The sequence below is a fragment of the Protopterus annectens genome, chromosome 1.part1 (genome assembly GCF_019279795.1).
Source record: "Protopterus annectens isolate FY-2018-M chromosome 1.part1, PAN1.0, whole genome shotgun sequence".
Classification (NCBI taxonomy): domain Eukaryota; kingdom Metazoa; phylum Chordata; order Ceratodontiformes; family Protopteridae; genus Protopterus; species Protopterus annectens.
In genome coordinates this window covers 1,567,564,979-1,567,582,794 of record NC_056726.1, presented here as the reverse complement: position 1 = coordinate 1,567,582,794, position 17,816 = coordinate 1,567,564,979, and the positions used below count along the sequence as shown (strand labels likewise).

The window sequence follows — 17,816 nt, the reverse complement described above, 5'->3', positions numbered from 1 at the left end:
TGGGAGATGCAGGCCACCTGGCTGCAGAACCACCAGTGGCCACTGAGTATGAGTGTCTGTGGTCCAACCTGCATAGAATTCAGTTGCTGGCCCATCTGCCGTGGTCCCACCAGTTGCAATAAGGCCTTCAACTCAAGTCATGTTCCTTCACCTCATCATGATGATGTCACCCCATCAATCTCCTCTGTGGAGCAACAAGGGCAACATGTGCCTGTACATGGTTGTGGTACAGCGTACCATGGTGTGAGACAACAGTGAGTTTACCCTAGACTGCGTTAGAGTGTGTCCAGCAGTATCACCAACATAGCTGGCTCATATTATTGAATTACCACTTTACTGTGATATATTTTTTCTGTGGCTATTAAATGTTCTGCATTATGTCCTGAGCGGTTTCTCATTTTTCATGCTATTATACTGTGTAGATAGAAATGTGTACCACTGATGTGTGTCCCTTAATGTTTTCCATACAGTGATGCAACAACCTGAGTGTGCATGTACATCTGTGTCAGTTGTGGCCTGATTTGAAGATCCCCATTGTGACACATTTGCATATGTCCATATTGTAATATATTATGGTGATGGTGTTGTGTCTGATGCTCAGTGTGTCCATCTAGTGGACAATTGACATTAGATGCAATCTATGCTGCTGTGGTGTGACAACACCTGAACATCAATGTTTAATCTGTGTAGTTCTGTACTTATGGCTTGTCATGACTCAAAGCTGTGGGTCAGACACTGCCGTGTTGCCTGGGCCTGCACTTGTGATCACACCTTATGTTTCCTATGCCTGTGTCTTTTGTCCCCTATGTCCTCCTGCTCATCCTCTGATACCTGTGGGATGTCCTCTTTAGACATCTTGAGTTCTTGGGGTAGTTCATCCACACCTGCAGCTGGAAGACCACCATGTGCTCTAGTTAGCATGTTGTGAAGCATGGCACACACAGTTACCATCTGTGCTGCCTTTTCAGGTGTGTATTGCAGTGCACCCCCGATGTGTCCACACATCTGCACTTAGCTTTCAGTACACCAAACACATGCTCTATGTTATTTCTTGTTGTTGTGTGTGCTCTATTGTAGGCCTCCTATGTAAGGTTGCATGGTTCACAGTATGGTGTCATTAGCCACAGCTCAAGTGGATAACCACTGTCACCTGTTGTGCGGACTGGAAATACATTTGGTCAGCATGGGTAATGTTGAGAGGGATGTCCTTAACTTACATCCCAGCTGTGCTCCTGTACTTACCTAGTATTAGTCCCTCAGGTATTTCACCTTGCTAGAATGCAGCCCTCAGTCCACTTTCCCTCAATATGGCAGCATCATAGAGACTTCGAAGGTGTGTTGTTATGCTGCCATCTGCCATACACACAACTTGGCAGTTGATGTATCGCCAGCCCTTTCTGTTTATGTATCGGTTTGCATCTGGGTGTACTGGTGTCTTGATAAGTATATGTGTGCACACTTTGGTTTCAAGAGGGATGGGGTTTCCTCTCAGGGTCTGCACAGACATGTGTGGAGCACACATGTTGCAGACAGCTTGTACAAGTTGCCTGCTTAGGCAGTTCCTGTCGATTATATTACATAGGACATGTAGAACTCTTGCACTTGTATGAAAAGTGCAAGGAATATTGTAACTATATCATGCGTGACAAAGTTTCATGCATTATAAATAGAATTTAATCACTGAATCCTAATTTTAAAATAGATAAAAAAGTGAATTCTCACAGCAAAGCAAAATTGTGCATGAATGATTATAAAATGGGCAGTAAGTCAGAATAAATAACAGGAGCAAAACTTTGGAAATCATAGCTACTATCATGAAGAAAGTTTATTCATTGCATTATGGCAAGGAAGAGACACCAAAGTACTCTATAGTATAGAGACAGATGTTCCTTAATTAAATGAATGAGACTATCAGGTCCTCTGGTGTATTGAATCCAGTTGTGGTTCAAATGCAGGATTGCTAGGTTTCAAAGAGTGAAGCCAATGCCAGATGTTCCTACTAGGTGATGTAGGAATATAAGGATGATGGGAAGCACTCCTGATCAAGTGGAAGAAGTGTTTTTTTTTTTTATTCATTCTGGAAATGTCTTCCAGTACATACCAGAAGCCTAACCCTGGATATAAATGCACTTCTTGAGTCTACGTCAGGTTATGTACTAAATACAATAATGACACTACAAAGGCATGTATGGGGTCAACATTTTATATACTACATACCCATCAAAAAGTGAGATCTTGAAAAGCAGGACCATAAATGAGAAATCCTCATCAGGTATGGATAAAAGTCCTCCACTGCCTGACTCTCATCCCCTTGTACTCCATAAATGTCAATTCACTAAAAGTCTAGTTTCCACTGAAGAATGATTTGAGGCACTGCACCAGGTTGGAAAAGGTGGAATGAATGGGTCTATAAGTTACATGCAAGGCTGGAAGGTCAAGCTATTTGTTGCATAAAATGCAGCTACTGAGGTCGGTGAAAATCTCTGCTCTGGAAGTCTCTGCATATTCTTCAGAACATGTTTCTATACACTTGTATGATTATAGCAACTCAGACAGTAATAATTAAGGCAATAAAGTAACTGATAAACTCTTTAAATCTGGACACAGTCAAAGCATGCTGGTCTAACAAAGAATAATACAAAGAAGGAAAAAACAGCAAAATAAAAGAAATTATTAACTATATCAGATACCTAAATATAGTGGCAATAGGTGCTGATTTTAGTGTCTGCTTTAACCAGACACCCTTGGGAACACGGGTTGAACTTGATTAGGCTTGTAAGAGCTCTGGGGCCATTAGCCCAGTAACCTCCTTTGATCCTATGATGTAACCGGTATATCCTTCAAAAAAACTAGGTATATAAAATGGGGGTATAAAACTGAGTTTCTGCAACATTAAGTAACTGGCAATGTTAAATAAGTGCATCTCTTGTGAAAGACAACAGATGAATGTAATGAGTATTCAGTATGTGTCATAGAGCAGATAGGTGAGACAAAGCTCGCAGTTTAAAACGTTTCTTCAAATGGTCCAGTTTAGTTCTATAAAAAGAGGACAAAGAAGGTTTGTGATTTTTTAATAGGTTGAAAAAAAGAGGTGGACTGGATGTGCCTCACCATGAGTTTCTGTTGCTGCTATTTTATTTTATCTGCATGTATTTCAGGTTAAAGATTATATACATGAATATTACATACTTCCTGCCTTATTCTCATTTTAATCTTTAGTTCACAATCATAATATACAGCTGGAAAAACAGAAAAATGCACACAGCTACAAATGTCAAACAATTTTTTTTAATAGCACTATAGGCCTGATTGAGTGATAATATTATGAAAAGTAACCTGCCTTGGATTTGCAGAGGGGAAAACTAAATACAGTATTTCTGAGTGCGTCTTCCTGTTTATTTATTTATTTATTTATTAATTATGTAATGCAATACAGTCTGAAACCTGAAACATTTGGTTCTGTCATTTAATTCGGCAGCAACAACAACATTCTTTGGGGAAAAGGAGTTTGCTGTCATTACCCAGTAAAGCCAAAGCAGATAAGAGGCAATCGCCTGGATGAAACAATCCATGTTTTGTTACTTTACGGCAAAGTATTGCTTTGTACTGCAGTAATGTTTTGTAATAGACAGCTATTAGGGAACAAACAGAGGGATGCATTTCTGTCAGGTGTGTACAACATATTTATATCTACTGTCTTCCAGAACAGGCAGAAATAAGACAATCCCATCGATAAAATAAAGTTGCAGTTCACCGGTCTATAACTGTAAATGTTGTTTTGTTTTACTCTCTGTGGTGTTTATAGGACAATAGCTTTATTTGCATATTCCACTCTACTTTTCAAATAATGTGCCTGCAAAACAAAAGAAATTTTATTAAAACCTTTTGGTTAATATCATAGAATTGCACATTTAAGTAGAATACACAAAAATTACCAAAGAAAATGCATTTGAAAATATGTATTCACTTTAAATATATGTCCAACTGTGTACATTAACTTAGAGCAATAACCCACAACCAGGTTTACATTAAGCTGCAGTTACTCAGTTATGTGGCTTATTATCAAAGTGAAATCAAGATGTTAATTCTTACTGGTTACCATGATGACTTCTGGTAATAATTAAATTGTAGTGCATGGAGTACAGAGATTATGCTCTGATATTTGGAAAAATATAAGTCAGTTAAGCCCTACTATAGCGAGAGATCCAGTCTTAGCAATTGTTAAGCATTCCCTGGTTAACTGATCTCGTGTTAGGCAATCAAATCCAGCAGTACTGACCAGTAAACAACAGCAAAATGAAAACAGATTTGTTTCTGCTAGCTGTCTGTGCCAGTAATGTTTCCCAGACTTAAATTGGTGCAGTGGTAGCATTCTCACCTCACAGCAAGAGGTTTTCTGGTTAGATTCTCGGCTGGAGTGTCTTCTGTGTGGAGTCTGCATGTCCTCCCTGCATTTGTGTGGGTCTTCTCCAGGTACTCCGGTTTCATCTCACGTTACAAAGACATGCATCTGGAGCATATTTTACTGGGCTTCCGCTGAAATTTGGCTTCATTCCAAGTTGGACTTTCCCAGTAAACAAATGTTAAATAAAAATAAATAAATAAATTATTGTTAGTCTGCATTTTTTTGAAGGATACAACGTCTGAAACTCAAATAGATGTCATTATTTAGTGATTTCAGTCCTCAGTGATTTGTTGGAAAAAACACAGATTTCAGGAGCAACAGACGAAATATATGCGGCAAAAATCTGGAAGTAAAATATTAAGTATGTTAGAAGATTTTTTCTTGCAGGCATTGCATTTCTAGTGATGTTACCGTACTTTTAGAGGTATTCATGTTATTTTGATAGTAATTATAATAGTCGTTAAATAATACAGATCAAAGAAAGTTTTATACAAATTTCATGTGTAATATTAAACTAAGATTTGAAGTTAACATTGAATATATAAGCTATCATTTGCAGTTCAGTGTTTTGAGCAGTGGTCTTGCAAACCACGAGTCATAAGTTCAAGTCTCATCAAGGTCTCTGCTTCTGCTCTACAATTATATCAGATGGCTAGAATGATAGCATTTGAAGGTTAGAATTAATTTGCATGTATTTATGCTTTTGTACAAAATATGCAATAATAACAGTAATGTACATGCTGTATAAAATGATTAACGGAACTGTGTAATTCTAAAACAACTACAATACTGTACCTGTTGCCATTAAACAGTGAGATGAAATACAAATAAAATATGTAAATGCATTCTTCCCTTAAATTGTTGTGTGCCTCATGGAAAAGGAACTAATATTAATAGCATCTGGTCCCTGAGGTACTAATATGTTGTGTTACTGACAAGGAGAAGATGTTACGAATGTTATTTCATTGCAAGATGTGTTCATCTATCGCAGTTGGGAAAGTCAGCCATTAATCAAGTATATTTACTTACAGGTTCGTCGGTTCATGCTACATTTATGACTGATGGACCACTAAGATTATATTACTTATGGCAGTAAGAACATTTGTTCTACATACTCCAGGTATGAATTTATTTATTGTATTTATTTTATTTGACATTTGTTGACCGGGGTGATCTGACTGGGTCTACAGAACTTGTTTTCAGCAGAGGCCTGGGGAGAAAACCTCCACATACAGTACAATAAAATACAGTAAAATCCAATACAATACAAATCACATTAGAAATACTATACAAAATAAGTTGAAAGAACAAACTATGTTACAAGATGTTGCAATATATGGGTTCCTATCAGTTCGTTGAAAAGTTAGCAGTTCGAACACCATATGTTCGAACTGTGAAGTTCCAAAACTGATTATCGCGAAGCCGTGGAACACCAAATTCTTTCCCAGGGAAAGAATTTGGTGAGTCGTTTCTGTGGCTTCACTATTCCCTCCACTGTGGTGCGAAGGTTACGGACCAGGTTAAGGTAAGTGTGTGAACAGAATGGATTAAGGTGAGTGTGCAATAGTTATAGACCTTAGGGTTAGAGAGCAGGTAAGTTGAGTGTGCGATAGGTACGGACCTTAGGGTTAGGGTTTGGGTTAAGGTAAGTGGATAGATAGTAGTGTATGTACAGTTTAGTGTATTTTTAGAAGTAGGGTTTTGAGAAGTGTATATTTTTATTTATTTATTTATTTATTTATTTAACATTTGTTGACCGGGAAAGTCCGACTAGGTTCCACAGAGCCTGTTTTCAGTGGAGGCCTGGGGAGAGATGCTCCAGAAGCATGTCTTTAAAATATGTGTGGATTATTTATTTTGGTGTGCTTGTATTGTGTGTGTGTTTTCTTGGAACAGCAATTTTTTTCCCTGGGAAAAAAACTGCTGTTCTAAGCCGTCGATGGTTTTGCACTTCGAGGTTAGAAGTTTGAACATATGGTGTTTGAATGTCTGCCATTTTATCGAAGTGATATAGACCCGCAATATATTACTACACATCTAGACAATTCTACAGAGTTAAAACATTATGGACAATAATAGTCACTCTCACTATATATGATGTAGTGACCAAAATAGTACATAGGTAGAGCAATGTCTGACATTGACTGCTATAGTACATGAAAAAAAACATAAATAGAATGTTAGTTTCTGTTAGGAAAATAATAGCCAGAAAGTTAGTGATGCAGAAAGATAGTGAGAGAGTTAAGAAGAACAGAGGCATTACAGCCTGAGCAGTAGCTTAAGGATATGGTATAAAAACAGAGAGGGAGTTAGAAAAGCCTTAGGATCTTGCAGACTGTGAAGGATGGAAATGTGACAGAAGAGGAAGATGAGGCTAGTGTGGAAGAAGAGGAAGTACTGGCATCAGGCAGGCTTTATGCAGGAGCAGAGCCATGTTCATAAGTTCATAGGTGTGTACTAGGCTAATGGCCCTGGGACCTTTACAAGCCTAGCCCATAGGATTACCCTGGCATTATGCCACCCGACCTTAGGTCCCAGTGCCTCTGTCAAGTAAAGCCACTGAAGTGATACATGGGGTGAATTTTCTATTTCCCATCCACTCATCAAGATTTCTCTTGAAGAGGGCCAGTGAGGTGCTCTGCTTGACATGTATGGGAAGTCTGTTCCATAGCATGGGCAGTCTCTGGGTTATGAACCTGTCCCTCCAGCATGTTCTGTTGATTGTGGTAATGAGTTGAGGTCTCTGGTGCATGTGGTGCAGAGGGATTGGGATTTCTTTAGATGTGGCATTTCTAACAGAGTTGGGTCAGACATGGCTTTGTAAGTAGGCGATATGAGACAGAGAATAAATGGAGTTTTTTGTTTAGTCTGTACATATAGGACAAATGTTTAAGGCCTAGGATCCTCTTTGTGAGGTACTTTTGTGCATTTCCAGTTGTTGCAGGTGTCAAATGAGGTACATGCTAAATGGGGCATTGTACTCGATGACTGGCCTAACGAGGGAAGAGTAGAGGGAGACAATGACCTCTTTCTTCCTGGATGCAAAACCCTTAGTAATGAGATGTGCCACATAGAAGGGCTTTCTGACCACAGTGGCAATGTGTTGGTAAAAAGAGAGGTTGCTGTCAACCTGTGTTCCCAGATCTCAACGCCTTCTGTGTTCAGTGGACTACCATCGATGTGGTAATTCATGGGAACCAGGTTTTTCCCAAAGGGGATAATGACACATTTTTTGGCATTGAGCTTAAGGCCATGGTGCTGACAGCAGTCGTTGGTCTCAGTGAGGTCTTTCTGTAGGATGTCAGCATCACACGGAGAGTTAATATTAGCTCCCAACTTGCAATCGTCTGCGAACTTTGTCAGCCAGAGTCCCTTTGTGTTGGCCTGGACTTCACAGAAGTAGATACCAAATAGGAGAGGACCCAGGACCAAACCCTGTGGGACTCCACTCATGACTGGTCAACAGCCTGACTTGGAGTCAACAACTTTCACACCGTGGGTTCTACCTGTGAGCCAGTTTGCAACCCATCAAATGATATAGGGGTTGATGCCCAGCTTAGTGAGTTTTTCTATGATTCCTGAGTGGGGAATGGTATCAAAGGTTTTGGACAGATCAGGGTAGACTGAATGAACCACCTTGCCTTCATCCACAGCTCTGGTGACTGACTCAAAGAAATTGACTAGTTTGAGCAGGCATGATCTACTCTTCACAAAACCAAACTGTGTGGGATCCAGAGTTTGGAGATTCCCTATATCCTTGTTTATTAGGTCCATGATGATGCATTCCATAGCTTTGCATATCAGACTCATCAGGCTAATGGAGCGATAGTTCCCAGGGTCTGTAGTCACTCCTCCTTTGTGGAAAGGGATGACTGTAGCAGTGTGATTGAACACATCACACAAGTGAGGTGCCAGTTCACTCTGTCGTTCATGTAGAACACAGCCAGAGATATTGTCAGGTCCCACTGAAGCTGTATTATTGGCCTTGGACAGTGCTGTTTTAACCTGTGCATAAGTAATACTGGGTGCCTGGCAATCTACTGGTATTGTGACCGGTCCTTTGGTGGGGGAGGGGTAAAGTTGGCACTGAATCTGTCGGCCATTTTATTGACAATATCTCTTGGCTCAGTATAGGAGGTACCACTGTGCAATAGCTCAGACCAAATCTGGATATTGCCATGGAGATATAACTATAGAAGGCCTTGTGGTTTTCTTTACTATCTGCTGCAATTCTGTTTTCATGGCTAGCTTTATAGGATTTGATAAGGGATCTCAACTTTTTGTTGAGGCTGACAAGGGAGTTTTTACAGTCTTGGGACTTCACCTTATTCTCCATCAGTTTCCTCCTTGTGTTGTAGAGTTTGTTTATGGCAGGGGACCACCAGATTGACTTCCTTTTTTGGAGGAGAGCATCTTGGTTCTGTTGGGTATGGTGAGATCCATGCATTTGCGTACGTGTTCTTAGAGTGCATCGGTGTGTGATTCGGTGGTTATGCAAATGATCTCCATTTGCATGGGTGTCGTGAAATTAGCCACCTCTGTTTTAGGAGCCCAAAGTTAGCTTTGGAGAAGTTTTTCATGGTGGTTACCTTTGAGGGAGTGGGGTTGGGTGGGGGGGTGGGGGTGGGAGGTATGTGGATTTCCAAGGTGATGAGTTTGTGGTCGGATCTAACCAGAGAGGAGTTGACTACTGTTGTAGAGCAACGTTCACTGTGTTAGTAATAACCAGGTCAAGGATGTTGCTACCTCTAGTGTGGATCAGAATGAGCTGGTCCAGGGCATTGTAATGAATGCCTTCCATCAAATGTTGGGCAAGTGTATTGGTACATGAGCAGTTTTCCCAGTTAATAGAGGGGTAGTTGAAGTCGCCCAGTATGAGAGTGTTAGGTTGGACCCTAATATTCTCCAGGGTGCTTAGGAACATGGAGTGTGAGTCTTGGGACATGGTTGGGGACCTATATCAGGTTATGACCTGAATCTCTGTCTTACCCAATATTAGCTGCACCTAAAGTATCTCAGATGAGTTATGTTTGGTTACTAGTCTGGATGTGTGTGCATCCTTTATGAATATGGAAACACCACTGCCTTTGGAGCTTTGGTCCAAGTTTTGGGGCTGAAAGGTGTGGAATGAGTTATAGTCTGGTAGTGCAGGGGTGCTTTCTGCTGCCTTGAACCAGGTCTCTGTTACAGAACAAATGTCGATGTTCTCCATTTTAAGGAGTGTTTTGAGCAAGTGCATTTTGAGATTTAGACTTCTAGCACTGAGCAGCATGACCCTCAGATTGCATTTGTTTGTAGCTGTTACAGTGGTAGTTTGGTCTTTGGAACACTGCCTAAAAAAGGCACTATAGGGGTGGCAAGAGCCTTGGCCAGTATCCAGAAGCCCATGGGTGACAGATGCAGGCCATCTCTGGCAAAGCATCGATGTCTTTTTGAGGTGATATTTTTTTAAAGAGGCTTTGAAATAGGTTTGGCCAGGTATAGAACTGGTAGCTAGGGGTAGTGAATTGCAAAGTATAGAGACAGAGTATGAATACAGCGAGTGGCCTGGTTTTCTTGTGGATTTTGAGACAGCTAAGAGATTTTTGTCTTCTGATCATAGGGATCTATTTGGTGTGTAAGGTGTGACTAGAGTGGTTAGTACAGAGCAGGCAGTAGGCTTGAAGATAAGGTTGTGCAAGGTGGATAGCTGAATAAGGCAAGTTGGTTGGGGAGTTCAAGCCAGTTTAATTCTAGTAGTGGTTTACAGTGGTGTGTGTGATATTTAGAGTTTGTGGCAAACTTTGCAACTTTGTTGTAGCACTGTTCCATCTTGTTTATGATAAAAGTTCATAGGTTCATACGTTCATAGGTGTATACTAGGCTAATGGCCCTAGAGCCTTTACAAGCCTAGCCCATAAGATTACCCTGGCATCGTGCCACCCGACCTTAGTTCGTAAGTTCATTAGAATAGGGGCACCATAAAGAAGGGAAGGAAATAAAAATGTTTTTGCAAGGGTAGTTTTGGTTGCTGCAGTAAAGAAATGTTTGTTTCTATATAAAAGCCCCAGTTTTTGATGAGTTTTCTTTATATTATGCTGTATATGGGGGTTAAATGAAAGTTTATTGTCAATGATAACTCCTAGAAGTCTGGTTTCCTGCACTATTTCTATGAAAGTGTTGTCAGGTGCAAGGATGTTAAAATGATCAGTGACAGGACAAGTGTTCTTGGGATGAAAGAGTACTAGTTTTGTCTTCTTTGGATTAAGAAAGAGTTAGGCATTTCTTAGCCAGGACTTGACTACTGTAAAGGACTGTTGAGTTTTTGAAAGTATGGTAGTGAATGAGCAATACAGATTATGGTGGAATCATCCGCATATTGAATGAGGGTCCCAGGGTGAGAGGCAGTGTGAAGGTTGTTTGTGAAAATGTTGAAGAGTAGAGGTCCTAGGATGGAGCTTGAGGGACTCCAGTAGGGTTGTGAAGAAAGGGCGAGAGTTCATTGGACCATTTCACTGCTTATTTACGATCCTTGAGGTAGCTCAGAAACCATTTTACTGTGTTATGTGAGAAGCTTAAGTTAGACAGTGTATTTAATAGTAAGGGGTGAGACACTGTCATAGGCCTTGGAGAGATCAAGGAATACTGAAGCTGTATAGCATCCTGCATCTCTGACCTTGTTCAAAGTGTCTGTAAAAGATAATAGGGCTATAGCTGTGCTGTGGCTAGGTCGGACGCCATGTTGGGTTTTGGATAAAAGATTCTTTTGCAATAGATTTGCATTACCTGCTGATGGCTACCTCTCTCAAGAATTTTGGATATGGGTAACAAGATGGATATAGGATGGAAATTGGATAGATCAAAACAGTTGCCTCCTTTGTGGATGAGGGTGATGTGAGGTTATTTCCATATGGTAGGTACTTCTGATTCAGATAAAGACCTATTTATAAGGATACTGATTGGGTAGGCGATTGAGTTGGCAGCCAGTTTGAGGTAGTGTGGTGGAAGATTATCAGCTGAGGTGGAGCAGGGATTTAGTTTTTGTAGCAGTTTCTTAATGGTGTCAGTAGGTATGGGCTGAAGTGAGAATGGGGTTTGTGTGACATTTTGTTGAGTAGGGGGTTAGTAATGACAGGGTTAGAAGTAGATGATGGTGTAGGGTTGCTGTCTAAATAGGTTGAAGGGTGGGGGGGTCCAGCATTTGGGGTGTTAGTATGTATGATATTGATTTTATTTAGTGCTTGTTAAAGTTTTCAGCTATTTGTGATGAGGAGGTTTCAGGTGATAGGATGTGGTCTCTATTTGTTTCAGGGTTAAGTAGAGAAGATATAGAGTGCCAACATTTATTAGGGTTGATTTTATGAATGAATGTATAGACTTCCATTGAATTGTCCGGGGACTGATCTAGTGTTGAATGTAGATAAGATGTTAATTTCTTTGACATGCAAAGGAAGTTTATTTTAAAGGACGGGAAATGCAGTGGGCTATAAATTTATCATGCTAGCAGGTGGTGTTTACAGTGTGGTGGAGGTTGAGGTCTTTGACATGAATATTAGGCAGACAGTTGGTGCGCCGATGGAGGAGGAAGAGGAGGTCAAAAAGGCAAGGGAGATTCAGGAGTCTGAGAGAGGACAGAGGGACAGACCTTTTTAGTCTTTTGAGGAAGCTTAGCTTCTGCAATGCAGAAATCTTGGTCATAAGACTTTTAGGCCTTTCAGACTGGTTGAGGTGCTTTGTAAGATACATTTTTTCTAATGATGCATTTTATTCTATGACAGGTCTAACAGGGGAACATTTTAGAGGGACCAAGACTGCACTAGACAAAGATGAGGTACCTCTTCACATCAGCTGAACAAGGTAAACAGATATACTAACCACAGCTGATATTTAATGATCAAAAGAAAGATTCTTATCAACATAGGAACACATATACCATCATACCTCTCAAATTTGCAGATTTTTGTAGAATGTCTAGATTTTTTGCCTCATATTTTTGTTCTACTGTGTCAACTGCCAATCATTAGCTAACCGGAGTTCCAACATTTTGTTCTGTTGTTTGTAAAATTTGTGGTTTTCTGAAAAATCACTGATTGAAGTCACTAAATAGTGACATGCATTTGAGTTTCAGACTTTATATCCATTAGAAAATTCATGCTAACAAATGCTGTTTTGTTATTCTAGCAACTTTCAAAGCTGATTTAAGCAATTTTTTAAATTTACACCTATTTTTCGACTTTTGTCCCCCCATTAGTTTCAGCTTTGTCCAGATTTCTTGCATTAAGATGTTGAGTGGTATGTATACCATACAATTGTTTCTATTGTGAGTGGGGTACCAGAATTTGATTTGAGAAAGAGGATGAGGTCTTTACCAAAACAAATAATCCCAGTCTGCAGAGAAGCACATGACTGTCAGGTCACTTAAATGATTGGCTCACCTCAACCTATTGAACCTAATAACCTGAACTAGGAAGCCTGATGGAATTCCACCTCTTCCAAAAAAGTTGCTTAGGTAACAAGGTCAGGCCACTTAAATCGTCAGCTTGCCCAAACCTAACAACGTGTTCTTGTTCTAGGAAACCTGATACAATAACATTTCTTCCAAAAAGTTACTTAAGTAGCAAGGCACATATGCTTAAGCTATTATTTGCAGTCTTAAGAAGAAAAATCTGTATAGCTCAGTTTCGTGCCTATTCATAGGTTGGTACTAGGCTATCGGCCCTAGGGCCAATACAAGCCTAGCCATAACAATTCCCTGGCTATTTCTTCCCAAAATATCTACTTCCCTTGATTCCTGTCTAGCAGGGCGACTGACATGATCCCTGGGGTGAATTTCCTATCTCCCATTCAATCATCAAGGCTCCTTTTGAAGAGGGCCAAAGAGGTGCTCTGCTTGACATGTATGGGCAGTCTGTTCCAGAGTCTGGGGAGTCTCTGGGTCAGGAACTTATCCCTCCAGCATGTTTTGTTCATTGTGATGACAAGGTTTAGATCCCTGCAGCTTGTGGCTCTGAGGGATTGGAATTTCTTTAAGTGTAACATGTCCAACAGCTTTGGGTTTGACATGGCCTTGTATGTTAAGCAGAGATCGCCTCTGAGTAGATGATATGCTACAGAGTACAGCTGGACTTTTTTAGATGGTCAGCACAGGGCATCTGCTTTAGGCCTGTGATTCTTTTAGTGAGGTATTTCTGCGGCCTTTCCAGTTGTTGCAGATGTCTTGAGAGGTACATACCAAACAGGGCATTGTATTCTATAATGGGTCTAATGAGGGATGAGTACAGTGAGACAATGACCTCCTTTTTTCTTGATGAAAAGCCCTTAGTGATGAGACATGCCACATAGAAGGATTTCCTGACTGTTGTGGCGATGTGGTTATCGAAGGTGAGACCACTGTCCATCTGTGTCCCTAAGTCTCTTATCACACTTTTGGTGTTTAGTGCGCTGCCATCTATGTGGTAATTCACAGGTACACATTTTTTCCCAAAGGGGCTAACTATACATTTCTTGGCACTGAGCTTGAGCCCATGGCTCTGGCACCAAGCATCTGTTTCTGTAAGGCCCTTTTGTAGAATATCCACATCATTTGGGGATTCAGTAATGGCTCCCAGTTTGCAGTCATCTGCTAACTTTGTTAGCCAGAGTCCCTTAGTGTTGGCCTGTACTTCAGAGAAGTAGATTCCAAACAAGAGTGGTCCAAGGACTGAACCCTGAGGTACTCCACTTGTCTGGAGCTGGATTTGGAGTTGGCCACTTTTACAGTGTGGGTTCTGTCAGTAAGCCAGTTGGCAACACATCAAGAGACATAGGCATTAATACTCAGCTTAGTAAGTTTATCTATGATTCCAGAATGGGGGATGGTGTCAAAGGCCTTAGCAAGGTCTAGATAGGCTGTGTGGACCGCCTTACCCTCATCCACAGCTCTGGAGACTGATTTGAAGATGTCAATCAGGTTCAGGAGACAAGATCGGCCCTTCATGAACCCGAACTGGGTGGGATTTAGTGTTTGAAGGTTGCCAATGTCTTTGTTTATAAGTTCCATGATAATACGTTCCATGACCTTGCAGATCAAGCTTGTCAGACTGATGGGGTGGTAGTTCCTAGGATCCAAGGTGGATCCCCCTTGTGGAGTGGGATAACTGTAGCTGTGCGCCACTCAGTGGGCATGAAGCCTGAGGTGAGGCCATGATTAAACATTACACTTAGGTGTGGTGCCAGTTCGTTTTGGATTTCATGTAGTACACAGCCCAGGATGTCATCTGGTCCCATGGATGCTGTATTCTTAGCTTTGGAGAGTGCATTTTTTACCTGTGTGGCCGTTATTACTGGAATTTGGCAATCATTTGGTATTGAGATGGGCCCTTTAGGGGGAGAGAGGGGGGTGAAGCTGGCACTGAATTGATCTGCCAGGATATTGGCAATATCCTTGGGATCAGTATATTTAATGCCATTCTGTTGTAGCTCAGAGCATATCTGAGCATTGCCATTTAGATTCTTGACATAGCTATAGAATGCCTTGTGGTTGTCTTTAGAATCTTTGGCAATTTTATTTTCGTAACTAGCTTTGGAGGATTTTATGAGGGATCTCAGCTTCTTACTGAGGCTGGTAATGGAGTTTTTTACATCCTGGGATTTTCCTGTTTTCTGCAAGAGTTTCTTCATTTTGTTGTAAAGTTTGTTTATGGCAGGGGACTACCAGATTGGCTTCCTTTTTTTGGAGGAGAGCATCTTGGTTCTATTTGGGATGGCACAATTCATGCATGAGTGGATGTGCTCATACAGTGCCTTAGTGTAGGATTCAGCAGTTGAACTTTCAGTTCCCGTCTGCATGGGTGTCGTGAAGTTTGTCACTTTTGACTTGAGTAGCATGAAGTTGGCTTTGGAGAAGTTTTTTTATGGAGGTTTCCTTACGGGGGGGGGGGGGGGGATGTGGATGTCAAGGGTGATTTGCCTATGGTCAGACCTGACCAATGTAATTCCATGTCTCCTTATATAGTATGGTGTTACATGTTTACAGGTTGCAGCTTGAATCATTAAAGCTGGAAATGTTTATATTTCATTAACAGAAATGTTACAGCTGCATTCTGATATGCATACTTCTGACATCCTTCTGCTATGGACTGTTGAATCCAGTAGTGAGAACTGATTACCATTCAAAAGATGCTTTTGTTTTAATTTATTAACAATACAGAGAAACATCAAACCACTCTGTCACATAAAGCATAACTCTCAACCTCTTAGGATAAGAAATCAGATCAAAGCCTGAACTCATCGGGGGACAAAGACCCTAAAATAAGGGTAAATTTTAAATATTGCTCTTAAAACTTAAAAATGGTTAGAATAGCATGAGTTGTGTTAGCATGCATTTTCTGGGGATATGAAGTCTGAAACATACATTTATGCCATTATTTAGTGACTTCAATCCTCAGTGATTTGCCAGAAAACCACAAATTTTATGAGGAACAGTCCAAAAATATGAGGCAAAAAACTGGGCAGTTGAGAGGTATAACACAGATGGATATAGCCCTGGCTAAGTTGCAGGCAATCCCAGTTTGAATGGTGGCTTGGTTGCCAGTAAGAGCCAGTAGGGGAGGATGGGACTGAGTGGCCACTACCTGCTTACCCATACAGGGGAAGGGATGTGATTCTGGTTCTCCTCATGGGTGACAACTAGTGGGAGCAATAGGTATCTACCCAATAGAATTTGGGGTCTACAAAGTCGGTGCCGTTGTGTGCAACCACACTGTGAGTTAAGGGGAACCATCAGAGGAGAGCTACATCAAGAGACACCACAGGGAAGGGAAGTGCCCATCTTGAGAAAAGAGTAGGCTGTCCCACAGGAGGAGCAAGGCTGGCATTCTTTCTACCATCTAATTCTTGAGGAGAGTGGCTTATCTTATGGGGTATTCCTAGACAAGAAAATGGTCTATAGGGCTCTCACCTTCCTGGGAATCAGACAGCCATGGCATAGATGGGCTGATTGGGTGCAGAGAGAAGACCCATCGGCCATCAGGCTCAGTCCTGAGGGATGCAAAAAAAATATAATAATAATATTGAGAAACATTAGGACATACAGACCCCTGTCCTCAAAACTGTTGAACTTCTTATTACATCAAATAACAGTATATTCCTAGAAGTGCACTGTTACCCAGGAAACATGTTGTGTAGCCTTCTTACATGACTTTGAAGCTTAGTAACAGTTGTATTTCCTTCCCCACTTGGTCAATAGACCAGTCACACCAGGAAACACATACTGTATGGGTATCACTAAGATAACAGCTCTGCCTGCTCCAGTCACTTTCCATCCCACTTTACCTGCCACACCAAAACCAACATATTTAAATATCCATGGCCAAATACCCACCCATATCTCCATCCCATTAAAGGAAAATATACAAAGTCAATGCAAACTATACCTGCCCTATCTATCTAATAACACTTCCACTGATCCTGATTTTAAAACGTATGAAATGAATCAAATACCCAACACGGGATCATCCTTAGTACTACTGATTGCTTTCAGTTTCATTTTCTTAAAAACAATTACTGCAACAATTTGCTGCTGCCAGCCAATAAATTAGAATCTCCTCTAAATCTTTCTTGGGCCAACAGGTCGACCCTATAACCTACATTAATTAATCCCTCCTGTAACCTCCCATTACCCCCTTCTCCAGCTCTTTTCCCAATACATTTTACTATCTTTCTTCAATCCCATCCATTGACATTTACAAGAAAGTAACTAGAATAGAAGCTACACTAGCCTAACTTTATTTTCAATCTACCTATAGCATTAATTTACCTTTCTACTCCAAACCAACATGAAACCCATCCCAGGCTCAACCCTGCCATTACAGTCTGCATCAATTATCACCAATCACTTCAACCATTCACCTATAAAGGGCCCCATAATGAATGATAGAAACCTTAGAAGTAAACAAAAAAAAAATTGCAGGCATTTTTCAACCCACAAATTCAATATCACTGGCATTGTTGAATCTCAAGTTATAAATGAAACACCTGACCTTGGCCATCACTTTCAAGGTTTCACCCTCTCATTTGGTGCCTGACCAGGTAAAGATCATGAAGCAGAACAATTCCTCTAACTAAAATTAATATTAAATTCTCAGTTATATGTCAGTGCACTTCCTCCCCAGAGTATAGCAACTGGTTAATTATAGATTTGAACCTATCCATTATTTCTGATTATCACTAGCATTAGTCTACATCGCACATTCACCCCCCCCTAAGTAACCCCACAACCTCAAACTACTTCTCCATAGCCTAAAAATGTACATCAGTCCAAATGGGACCTATTCATCATAGGAAATTTTAACATCAACCACCTTGGACCCCTATACACAGAAACAATAGCTCTACTATTCAGTTTTGTCCTTACGTAATTCGTTAAAAAAACTACCAGGGCAAACCTTCATAC

The 17,816-nt window shown here is 40.7% G+C and overlaps 1 protein-coding gene across 2 annotated transcripts in view; it reads right to left on the bottom strand.

The window, feature by feature from the left end:
- Positions 1-3,269: 3,269 nt before the first annotated feature.
- LOC122811426 overlaps positions 3,270-17,816 on the bottom strand; it is a 317,519-nt gene continuing 302,972 nt past the window's right edge. For both annotated transcript variants that reach the window (XM_044083270.1, XM_044083275.1), the window contains exon 8: positions 3,270-3,853. The gene's annotated coding sequence lies outside the window, so the exon portion shown is untranslated. The remainder of the gene's footprint in view (positions 3,854-17,816) is intronic.